This window comes from Glycine soja, chromosome 6 (assembly GCF_004193775.1).
Source record: "Glycine soja cultivar W05 chromosome 6, ASM419377v2, whole genome shotgun sequence".
Classification (NCBI taxonomy): domain Eukaryota; kingdom Viridiplantae; phylum Streptophyta; class Magnoliopsida; order Fabales; family Fabaceae; genus Glycine; species Glycine soja.
Window position 1 is genome coordinate 35444666 of NC_041007.1, and position 13845 is coordinate 35458510.

Genomic DNA, 13845 nt, shown 5'->3' on the forward strand with positions numbered 1-13845 from the left:
TTGTCGACATGCGGATTTTTGCCGGTCACGTTGAGCTGCTTAAAGACAATTGTCGCACAATCCGTAAGATTTCACGACGTTTCAGAAGGAAATGAGCAAAAAAACTCAAAATTGGGGTGAAAAGATCAATTTAAGGGGTGTTTTTCAGCATCGGGCCCATCTAGGCCCATCAGGAAGCTTCAACATGAAGCAACCAACTCGCATGGGCGAGCATGTTGCTTCTGCACTAAGCCACTAACTCACCTGGGTGAGTTGGGCGGTAAGCTCCTCCTCTATTTTGGCTATAAAAGGGCATGGGAGGTTGAGGGGAAGGGGTTCAACACCCTTAGTAAGCATATTTCACTTAAAATTAATGAGAAAGAAGAAGAAAATCAAGGCCGAGGCGCTTCCGTAATGCTTCCATGATGTTTGTATGATCAATTCCGTGAACGTTCTTCGCCGTTCTTCATTCTTCATTCAGTTAGTGCTTGCTTTAAGGATTTGAATTTGATTTATGGACCCTTAGGGGTCCCCTATATTGTTTTGTGCATCTTCATCTCCTTCTTCAATCATCAGTGATCTTTTTCTTTATTTAAAGCGAGCTTCGACCGATCGTTCATGCCATAATCTCATAAACTCTTTTCATCAATGTAAAATAAGTTTTACCCGGTCATTAATGCCACAAGTTATCTTTAAAAAGGGATTGAAGACTAATGAGCCAAAACTAAATAAAACCAACTCATGAACTTCTTCATTTCATCAAAAAAAAAAAATCAAGAGATCGTTCAAAGGTCCAACGCCTTGACGTTTCTCTCCTTTCAAAATCAAGAGATCATTCAAAGGTCGAACGCCTTAACAATTCTCTCCTCTAAAAAATCAAGAGGTCGTCCCAAGGTCCAACGCCTTAACGATTCTTTGCCTTTCAAACTTGAGAAGGTCATTTCAAGGTCCAATGCCTTAATGACTCTTTCTCTTCTTTTCAAAAATCAAAAGATCGTTTCAAAGGTCCAACACCTTAAACGACTTTTGTTCGCAAGTAAAATCAATCTTTCAAAAAAGATAAAAACAACTTAACCAAACGTTCAGTTTTTAAAGAACTACGTAGGTCTGATTTTCTCATTGCAATTGAGGAATATGTAGGAGCGAGGGAAATACCCTTGTCGACCCCAAAAAACTAAAAAACATAAAAAGGAACAAAAAGTAAAAAACATAAAAAGGGAAAATACATAATCTTGAAGTCATGTCTTGCACACTCGATTAGAGGCTGTTGTCCCTTGTGACGGGCACGTGGGGTGCTAATACCTTTGTCGTGCGTAAACAACTCCCAAACCCTCATTTTCAAAACACGCAGACCTTCGACCTTTCCCATTTTGATTTTTTTGACGTTTTTCTTGAATAAACGTTGGTGGTGACTCCACGCGTTTTCCTTCAATGAAAGATGCACCCTTGGCCCATACGAGACGCCTTTTCGCGCCTCCCCCCCCCCCCCCTCGGATGGCAGGTTGCGACAGAGGATATGCATGAAAAGAAATTGTAAGTCATATGTGGGTTTTGTGGCATTAAAATTTGTTATCATGTCTTCAGAATTGCATGTTATTATCTTTAAAGTATACCAAATTCTATTCTAGAGACAACATATATAAATTTTGATTATCAACATTATGTTACTTGTCAATTTATGCATCTAACTACATACGCAAAAAATTAATGTTCAACAATATTTATATGATTTTTATTTAAAAAATTGCATAAAATATTTGTTCAATGATTTTTATTTAAAAAATTGCATAAAATATTTGTTTAATGATTTTTATTTGAGATTGAAATATTTATGCTAAAGAGTAACTAAAGGTAATTAGTTGATTAGTATTTATACAATTATAATTTTTGTAATTATTATATAATAAGACATATTATAAATTATTTATTAAATATATTTCAATCACTTAATATTTTTAAATTGATTCATTAAAAATATTATAGATTGTCCCAATCTCAAATCCGGTGACCTCGACTCCTAAGTGATGTGAGACTTTGTTTCTACCTAAGCAAATCTTAAATTCGTTTTTATTTTTTTAATGGTAGAGACCGTAAATTTCCTTCACAAGAATAAATTCCGTTTGAGTTAGATAGAGGTGACAAAACTCTATTTGTGAATATATATTTAAATATAATTAGTTAATACTTTTATTACAAAATAATATTTTATTCTATGACTAATGAAATCCTAAATGAAATTTGTGTTGATTAATGTATATATAATATTTTATATATTTGCTACATAAATATACAACAAATTATTTTATTAAATAAATTTTAGTTACAAAATAATTTGTAATTGTTTCTTCAATAATATTATATATTGAATTAGTTTTAATTTTTAATAATCATAAAACCATTATAATCATTGACGAGAGACATTCATGTTTGAGTTAGCAAAAGCCAATTTGGGTTACAATTTCTTTTCCGACTATTGGATATAAATGCATATAAAAAATTCAATAATAATTTTATTTTACTTTTAAATCTTATAAAATTATTTTTAATTTACTTAAAATTTCTATAAATATTTTTAGAAAAATAATTAATAAATATTTTGTAATAAAAATTTTATATAATGAGGTTCAAAATTTATATAAAATTTAATTTAACTTAATTCTAATTAGTTAGCATATTCATTACAAAATAATCTTTTGACTCCATGTTAATAACATCACAAATGAAATATTTATTGATTAATAATTAAATATAAATGTTAAGTATTTTTACTAAATATTCAATAAATTGATTTATTAAATATACCTTAGTTATAAAATTATTTAATAAATAATTATAAATTGAGTTAGTTTTAAATTTTTAGTGATTGCAGAGACCACAATAATCATTTATAGAGACAATCATATTTGAGCTAAGTAGGACTGATTTGGGTTACAAAACTCTTTTTTTGAGTATTTAATATATTTGCATACCAAAGACTCAACAATGTTTGTTTTACTTTTAAAGTCTATAAAAAAAAATATTTGCTTAGAAATTGTAATGTTGTGTTTATTAATTGATTACTAAGTTATTTAATTAAATTACAAGAGAAATTAAATTTAATTTAAGTGCTTGAATGAATTAATTAATTGGTAAGTTAGTGTCATGAATATGCGTTTTATGTGTATTATTCAGTTTTTGGTCTGTTTAGACAGAGAGGGATGAACTTTTGAATTATGAGAGAGGATTCGAGTATTTAGTAGAAGCAAGGTGTAAAAAAAAGAGAAGCTAGAGAGTAAAAAAAAAACTCTCAAAAGCCGTCACATTTAGAAATTTCTCTCAAAAGAAACATTTTATTTCCACTCGCTTCCTCTTCTCCAAGAAAAAATCCACCATTGGAGGAACTTTGAGTTTCAGTGTTGAGCAAAAAACGAACTCCTTTGTCCTGCTTTTAATGGTTGTTGATTTTCCCTAGGTGAGGTAATCTCTCCATCTTCCTCTCTATGAGTTCATTTTCATTTTTCTTAGAGCACCCATGAACTTTCACAAAAAAGCTTGGTTTAAAAGGGTTTTGCTTCCTTTTTATGTTGGCTTTGGGGTTGGGTTTATGCTTGTATTGTGTGGTTGTTGGGGAATTGGAAGAAAGTTCCTCTCTTGGACCCAAAGCTCACTCTTTTTTCCTTCCTTCCTCAAAGAGTCATCCATCTTGGGTTTGTGTAGGTAAGGAAAGCATAAATTATTATTTTATGATGTATTTGATGTTGAAAATGTTGACCTTTGGCTTAGGATGTTATAAACTATGTGTTATCAAAACTATTGAAGCATTGGGTGCCATTTTAGAGAGCGGTGGAGTGATTTTCAAAAATTTCAAAAAGTTGCAAACATTAAGCTTAAGCATGAGACTTAAGCACAAGTATTTTGGGCCTTAAGCGCAGAGCTTAAGCATGAGTATCTTGGGGCTTAATCATGAAACCTAAGTGAGCTTAGTTTTAATACATATTTAAATATGATTCTCCAAATGGAGCACAAATGCGATTAACTTGTTTTGTGAACTAATATAAGATGATTATGTTATTTTGGGTAAATGTATAAACATGAAGATTGATAAATGCTAATTGTCGAGGTGATGATATGTGTGTGTCTTAATTGTTGTAGTCTAAAATACTCTTAATCATAAAATGTATTGAGGTGACTTCTTGTTAGTTTCTCATACAATTCACACTCATATATTGAGATTTGGAGATTGACACTACTAGAAAATAGGCTTTTAACATTGGTTATTAAGGACTTTCAACATCGATTAATAATCGATGTTGAAACTATCGACACTAAAAGTATCAATGTTAACATCTATTTTTTAAAACAGATGTTAAACTAAACTACACAACACCGGTTTTCTAAAAAATCGATGTTATTTTCTGCTCACCAACATTGGTTTTTAAAATAACTGATGTTGTTTTTTGGTAAACAACATTGGTTTTTCTACAAATTGATGTTCTTTTGCGCAACAACATTGGTTTTTCTAAAAATCGATGTTGCATTTTGGATTTTTGTTAATATCCTGTATGTTTTTTTAATTACCAACTATAATCATACATAACACATCTTATCATTCAAAGTTGTGAAAACTCTAAAAGTAAACATAAACCGTCCTTGAAAAGAAGTAAATGAAAACTAAATGTAATAAAATTAGAATATTCAATATATTTTATATAATAAATTGTCTATCCAAAAAACGATAAGCTGACAAAAGGATTTCTAATAGAAACATTCCAAGCATCGTTTCCCACAAAATATACCACCAAGAGTTATAAACAAAAATTTATAGATATTAGTATAGTATAATGTACTTCAATTACAAACAAATCCAAAATAAAACAAAGTTAGATGTTACATCTGGGAAGCTTCCAAATTTTGTGATTATGCAAAAGTCCTCCATCAATAGCCAAATTTTGCAAACTTCCTCCTATGATTATAAACAATCCTACATTTCGTAATCCCTTCCAAATTCAGATGGGTGAATCTCGCACCTTTCATAAATGAGTACATGGTACTCGGTACATCCTAAAATTAACATTAAGTTCATCTTAGATATGTATATGATTTTAAAATTTGATGGACAGAGGTATTTTTATACTGATTATATACAATGCTAGGTTACTCACCAAACTGCTACAAGTCACTTTGTACTCATTCAGCAGGACTTTAAAAATAATTGAGTTATGAATTTGGTGATACAAGGAGTGACATTTAGGATAAGCTTATGGTTGAGGACTGCTTTTGGAGATGACTAGGAAGAAAACACTCTATCCAAAGTGGGTCCTAGTCACTTGATGATTTCCTGTGAGTCCATAGAAATCTTTGAGTTTTGTCCATCCAGCAATATAGTTAGGTTCACCAGATCTTAATTGTATGTAACAAAGTGCATGTTGCCATTACTGTCTAGTAGATGCCAAGTATGCTCTAGTTTATCCTTCCATCTTATAGCAAAGGACCTACTCACATCATCATAAGGTTACATTTAAAGTAAACTAGTATATGCAATATTGATGTGGTATATTATGTCAAGTTTATTTGAGAATAGTCTTGAAATTCCTAACATGATCCTTAATATGAACTGTGTTGAACATTTCCTTTGGTTTTCTGTTAATCTTCATCATTGTCTTAGCCTTTTCATTCCAATTCTTTTGATCTTCATTCATCGTTTCTAAACTCCATTTACAATATAAAATTTACTATTAACCACAACATCTATTTTGCCTTAAATTTGTTCAGTTAACAACTATTAATCCAACATTTTATAGTCTCTAATCTAAAATTACCATTTGGCTTAAAAGCTAGAACTGCTTAAAAATAAATATGCATGCCTATCTACTAATTGTAAACCAAGAGATATGAGATTGGTTTAGTACATGCCACAGAGTTGAAAGACACAGTGCATATACCCATTTTTGAAAACCAAGAATGACATTCCAATTTTCAAAGTATCAATTTTTTGCTTCAAGTTAAAAATCCTAACATCATCTTGGGTCTGTGACAGAGGATCAAAATTTTTAACCAAGAGTGCATGAGGATTCTTACCAAGTGAAATAGGTCGACACATAACTATATTGTGATTGGTCGTTAGATGGACTGACCCTGCTTTGCCAGTTTAAACATGGATCTTTGCTTTCAAATAACTTGACTATATAGGAAAATTATACTCTTTAAGTATAGAGTAATCAATTAATGTTTTATCATTTGTTTCTCTATGGTGTTGCATCAAAATTGCAAGAGGTACTTCAAGTTTTCCTTCACTTACACATATTTTTATTCATTATTTTTATGTCTTTCTAATCGTATCAACTATTGGAAAAACATTGGAGGCCTAAGCCTATGGCAGAATTCTCACACCAGCACAAATTCCCATTATAAGAAAACAAACAGAACACATAATTTAAGATTAACTACAAATTTGATTGCTTTAGCATTTCTGAAAAAAAAAATAGAACATAGAATTCTCTCACCAGCATAAATCCCATATGAAATAGTATATTAAAAGTTTCAAACTGTCAGTATTTGTAGTCATTGAAGCATAACAGAGCCAAAAACTAAAACCTGAGGTCCGACAAGGATTGTCTCTAACGGCACCAGTGAGGTGCTGAGAGTCTGAGATTGAGTGAGGAATGATGAGGTCTAGAGGCAACGCAACGGTGCAGAGGTCTCACAGCACAACAGCGGTGAGGAAGTCTGGCGTCGCGTCGTGTCGCGAGTGAGGAAAGTTATAGTGTGTTGTGTAAGCATGAATGAAGTGGAGACCGAGAGGTGAGAATAGATAGATGATGAGAAAAAGAATGGATGCGCAAGAGGAAGCAACAACATGGGGACGAAGAGGCGGAGAGGCACCGCAAGAGGTTGCAGTGCTATCGATGAGGGAGTTTCAGTGCCGCAAATGTGAAAGTGAGGGATTTTGAGTGAGGGTGCAAGTCATAAAGGCAAAGTGAGGGAGCTCGAAGGTTTTTGGTGCCAGAAAATCATTATAAAATATCCCACAACGTCGATTTTTAAATAAAATTGATTAACTCAACATCGGTTTTTGGAAATCCCGATGTTGAGTTTTTCTGAAAACTAATGTTAATGTAGCGATGTTAAAAATCTCATAAGGTGTAACTGAACTATGTGAGAGTACATGTTTGTAGAGAATGATATGAATGGTGAATTGAACATGATGTGATTGATGAATTGATGATATGTTGAATGAGTTATGCATGATGGATTGAATTATTATATATATTGACTCATTGATGAAATGAATTATATTGATGATGATGGATGAATATAATGGTGATGGGATGTAATGATTAATCATAACCTAAATGCATTGATAAATGACATTGCATGTGAGTAGACACATAAGTTGGGAGTGCTTAGTGGACCTTCAACCTAATGATGAAGGTTGTCAGTGGTGGCTAACAGGAATGAACATACATAATGGATGAGTGTGTGAATCCCTAGATAGGTTAAGGTCTTTGCAAACCTTCTTGAGGTAAGCTATTACCCATGTTCATTCATTTTTCAAAATATTCACACTTCATTTATAAGGTTAATTTGAGTCTTCCCAAATGATCAAGGTGTGACTATGTTAAGGGGTGTGAACTTGGGTTAATCGCTCAAAAGGTGAAAATTTCTTTGGACTAAAGAGTCAGCATGACATAACTTAATAGTTAGACATGAGCATCAATAAATGTGACTTAAGAATGGTGTGTTACTTGATGAGTTGTATAATTATATTGTTATTAGAGATGTGAAAGATTTTCTATATCTCTTTTTAAATGGTGATCATATACTGTTTCCAATTATATGATGTTTATTTTAAAATGAGTTTACCCTTACATTTTCTGTTGAACTATGATGATTGTGTTATTTGACATGGAAGCAGATTTTGATGTAGCTTCTAAGGAGTATGTCACTCATGGTTGATATGGATTTGGTGGTGGACTTACGGCTGAGACTCGACCTTCGTCATTTATTAATGTTTTGTCTTAGTAGGGACCAGTTTAGAGTTTAAGTAGGATTATGGATCGGTGTTGTATTGACTCCCTTAACAGGACCCTTGAGATTTGTTTATAATATTTTGATGTAGTGCCTCAAGGCACAAGTACCTTAATGCTTTGATAGATGAGGAATAGCCTAAAAAGATTGCTTTATCGGCCTTAGAATGAAATGTGCCCAAGTCATCATTACCATTTTTCAAAACAAAGCACTTGCTTCCAAAGACTCTTCTAAGCTTCAAATGCTTGCATCGTTGAGTCATCTTTGCTAGCACACCAAGTCCATATCATTGGCATTTGATCCTATTTCAAACAACATACATTTTTCTCCCCCTTTAGGCATATAAAAAATAAACCAAGCATAGTATATGAAAAGAGTAGAATAAAACATAAGGATTGATAACATAGAACATAATCTCACTCATTGATAAAAGTCGTTATGATAGGAATGATACACATAAACTTGGCTAGCATAAACATTAATCATAAGAATCAAAACATCAACACCAAAAGATAAAGCATAGAGCTCTAATCCTTATGTATTAGCTCTAAGACACACAATGCTCAAAATAATTGATTAAATCCATGTGTGTTAACATCACAATCGATTATTTTGTGCAGAGGATGCCACACAAAACAAGTCTGCTACAAACAATCAATTATTTTGGGAAATAATCGATTGTCTGCGAGATAGTAATTCAAACATTTTTGTTCCCAAACCCATTTAGTTGATTGGGGCTCGAAATAGTCGAATATTCGAGACCCTGGAAAATTTCCAGATATGAGATAGTTGATTATATACTTACAATACTCGACTATTTGGATTGTATGAAAATTTCCAAGTTTGAGCAAGCACGAAATAATCAATTATTTTGGAGCATAATCGACCAAGTGCAAACAAAGAGCACTCATTCTCATACAAATTACATATACACTCATTTCGTACAAGACATGTAATGAACAAACAAACACTTACCATAACTAGCATACATAAACAACCTTTCAAATAGAAAAGGAACAAGACATAAGATTAAACTACATACACACAAATTAATATGCATGTTATGCTAGATAATCTTCATCTAGTATGCCTAGTTCATTTTAAGGGTGTAAGTCTATCCCTAGGCAGGGGCTTTGTGAGAAAATTTCAATTAGTTGGTTGTTTGTGTCTAGAAATTTATAAAATAATCACATTTTAGCACATGATCTCTAATAAAATGATGCTTTATCTCTATATGATTAGTTCTAGAATGTATAACAAGATTTTTGGTCAAGTTGATTGCACTCGTGTTATCACATCTCAAAGTAATGTGATAAAGGAGGATACCAAAGTCCTTTAGTTGTTGTTTCATCCAAAGGATTTGAGCACAACAACTATCGGCAATAATATAAATATGGCTAATGACATCTACTACTAGTACTCTTCCTATCAACTTTACAACCTGCATAATCTAAATATGGCTAATTAACCAAGTTAACTACTTTTTATTGATCCTAATGAATTAGATAATTGTTTCTTATACATAGAATCGAAAAATGACTAACAAAGATTGATCTATTTAGTAAAAAACAAACTTATATCTCACAAGACGTGAGTTGGATTTTTACTGGTAATGTGAGAATCTTATTGATTGATAATCTATAAGTACTCTTTGAACTTTAAGGTCTGTCTTGATTTGCTAAGCTATTGGAACCTAGCTATCCTAAACTTAAATTGTCTGTTATAAAAAAGAAAAACCTGGAAGAGGTAGTATTATATATAAATTAAAATTACTATAATGCCAATCGAATATATGTAATTAGCACAGTGATGTTCTACTTATCAATTTCATTTTCATTTATCACTTTTACCAAATCAAACTAGGTGGTTCTAGATCTTTCAACTCGAACCCTACTAATTTAATAGATAAATCGAAACAGGGCTAACAGATTCTGAAGCTCAACAGAAAACAAGTCAATTATCATTCTAGTAGATTTATGTGTCTGACACTTAAACAGAATCTGATACCTTTGTCTATTTCTTACCCATAAATCCTCTGATAAAGTGGTAGCAAAAACGACAAGTCATAAATCAGAGAAAAACAAAAGCATATGGGAAAAGAGCCAATGGTTAGTTTTCTGTGTGAAGAAGACCCAAAGGCAAATTCAACATATATGCCACAAAACTAAATATGTGTTAGGTATAATTAGCCGAAAATGTTATTTCTTAAATATGTGATAAAAAAAATTCAATTATTAGATATGTGTGTATAAAAATAAATATGTAAGATAAATTGAGTCCTTAAATGGATTAAAGTATTTTGAGAGATTAATAATTGGCTTCCAAAATCAAGAGATACCCGGGTTCAACAAAAAAACATATATGCCACAATTCACAAAAGTGTGCCGTGAAAACAAGTCTATGATTTAAGGCTTTATTCATGGGTGCCAAACCTTGGGGACCAACATCAATTTTCATGCTATTGAATCAGATGGTGATTTATATTCCTCTTATCTTATCAATCGTGCAGCTGTATGCACTATCATTCTTTAGCAACAAGAATTCTCTAGCACTACAAGGGTTGCCTCATGCTTTGTCTATTCTCATATCATATGGGAATTCTTCACAACTGTCCTACAAATTGTTTTAGAGAGAACACAACACATAATAATAATAATAAAGGACCTTTTGAAACAGTATAATATGTGTGCACTACGCTTGTGCAGGTGGAACTCATAACTGGTGCTAGCGAGGCTTTATTGGAATGATGGTGTGCATGAACTGCACTGCATAACAAATAAACAAGGAAGAATAAAAGGGAAGAAGCTAGCTAGGGGCAGTGGGGGACCAAAACACCAAGTCAATATATATGAGAGTGATGGGCATATGATTTTTTGGTGAAGTAAGTCAGAGGTGTGAAATTCTGATTCTCAAGGCCAGAAAGGAAAGTAGAAAGTAGAAAACGAAAGAAATATAAAAATTCAGATGGGTGTATAATAATACGGATGATTGTACATTTACGGCCAAGCATCATTTATGCCTCTGAAAATAAATTTGCATCATTCAAATTTTAAGCAAGGAGGACATGTTATTTCAAGCCTGTTTTTTCACTTTTCACCTTAAACAACATATCGTGTATCATGTATTATATACCAAATAATAACATGGACAATTACAAGCATAAATGCTCCCGCTTTCTAGCTATTATTAATTTTTATATTACGGATGCGAGTTTTCAATCTTAAAGGGTGAGAACATATTTTATTGTACTATTTTTCTTTCTTGTAATAGTGTACCTTTGCTATTAGCTTGTATTTATTTCTTTATAATTTCAAAATTATTCACTCTTTAATTTTAATTCCTTTAAATTATTTTTTCATTAAAAATATTAATAGCTTAATGTTATTTTTTCCCTCACTTATTTCTCAAATTGATTCAAAGTTTACTCTTTTTCCCCTACTTGTTTGTTTGATATATATATATATATAATCTAAATATTTCCTTTTAATTTATATTTTTGAAAAATTAGTTAAAATTAAAAATACTCATGATACACACCAACTATTAGTTGTTTTAGTTAAGAAATTTTGGTCTGAAGATTTGAGAACGAATATAGACATGCGCTAAGACAAATATTGAGGGATTTTTTATACATAATAATATTGAGGGTTTAAAATGAAAAAAGAAAAATTCTAATTAAGGTAAAGTATTAAAATTCTTGTCATGGTAAACTACCAACAAAAACACGTGCAGGTATATTCTTAGTTATAGTATTTTTTTACAATAGTCAACTAAAATGCTATCAAATCAGAAATAGTCTATTCTCACCCCATTATTCAAAATCCACTTCCAACATTGAACAAAGATACTCAAACAGGGTAAAGAAATTTTAAATTTTCTATAAAAACATGAAAAACGTTAAGGTGATATTTTCTAACACTTTTTTTAGCATAATTTGTTATTAACTTAAATTTATTGAAAATTACAAAATTAAATGGGTATTGTATCTTTTTTAATGATCTCTCCTAATTTTATAATTTTTAATATATTTTAACCAATAAAAGTATGAAGGTATATGTTAAAGAATGTATTAGTAACATTATCTAAATAAGACATGTAAGAATTTAAGAAGAGTAATCAAAGCCCCCAAAAGCTAATCCCCTACAATGGGCTGAATTTAAGGTTTAAATTCTCATTAAACTCATATTTAATGTTAGATCGTGCCTTCCAAAAGAAGATACTTGTGAAAAAAAAAACCAAAAAATCTGTTGGTTCAAGGGCAAAAGGAGTTGGTTTCTTGTTAAAATTTTGGGTTTTGGTTACGTGAATGAAAGAAAGAAAATTGCTTAATAGTACGGATTTCTTTTGCACAAAAAGAGATGAAAACTGTAACCCATTGTCCGTTGATACTGCATGATTTCTGTTAAGTCCTTTATTCTTTTGATTTAATTTTTAATCAATGGAAAGTGGACAACCTATTTGGTACTTGATTAGTTACAAATCTTTCGTAACATACAATATTCCACCTAAAAAAATTGTAGACACTACAAGAACTTTTACTTAAATGGGTCTACAGGGATTACTAGTATCACGTGCATGAAACAAGGTTAAACAGCTTATTAAGATGTACCAAGGTTCTAAACTTAGCTCTTTCAGGTTTTCTAAATTGCCATGGCATGATTGATCCTACCTGAGAAAGGCGCAAAGCATTTGTTTTCACTGTAAAAAAAAAATGTCAGCAACACATTCTTTCTCAAAATATATTATTTATTATTGACAAAAATTTGTTAAAAAATTATAAATTATGTGTGTGACTCTCTATATTAACTATCCTCAATTATAAGTTTTAATAAATTTTAATCAATAAAACAAATTGTGTTAAAAAGATTGTGTTAGAAGTATTAATATGTTGTTCGTGATCCTTAACATAGATGATTATATATATATATATGTTTGGTTTAACCTAATGGACACATATTTTTATGGGTGTTTTGTGAGAAATAAGATTTCGTAACTTTTAATTCAATGACCATTTGGGGGTCTCCTAATGGTAAATCAAACACGCTGTGAATTATGTTGGACTAAGATTGAAGTAAATACAAGTTGGGTGAAATGAAGCCAAACCACCCTCAATGATTGAACGTAGATAAGGTTGAACCGTTTGTTTTTGTCCGCTATATCTAGATACCGTCCATGGTGAAAACTCGCATCAAGTACTGAGTACGATGGCATCTTGTGAAACCACGGTACTAGCGTGCAAGGTCATGTCAGCACCACATGTTGTGGCCATTGTAGTACTATTGCAACTTGATATCATTTATACCACAAAGATTCTACCAGAATGATACCTATTTATTTTCTTAATTTTAAACCACTACACAATATTTTAACTGCTTAATCGCATAAAATGATCAATTACTTATACAACGTGCAACAAAAGTCATGCTAGCTAGAGGTAAATTGAAGATGAAGTTAGAGAAGATTAAAATAGAAAGATCACCAAGGACAAGGGAACAGTTTGCCACTGATTATCATTTATGTAGTAAAGGTGAATTTTCTTCTTCTATATGAAAAATTTAATGTCTCTACTCTCTAGAGTCTAGTAGCCTTGGCTAGTGCTATGAGTACTTTACACTACGGGCATATGATATAAATTGCAATGAAGCAATAGCTCTCACCCTATGCATTTAAATTAATGCTCAATATTACTATTGTAATGAATAAAGCTATGTACAACAGAGATAGAGACAAGAAACTACCTAATTCCACTCAAAAACTTTTACTTATGTAGTTATGTTACTCCCGTACCTCTGTGCATGTAATTGTCATTGTGGCAGTGAAAAATAATAGCTGATAATTTTCTTCTTTTGATATTTTAGT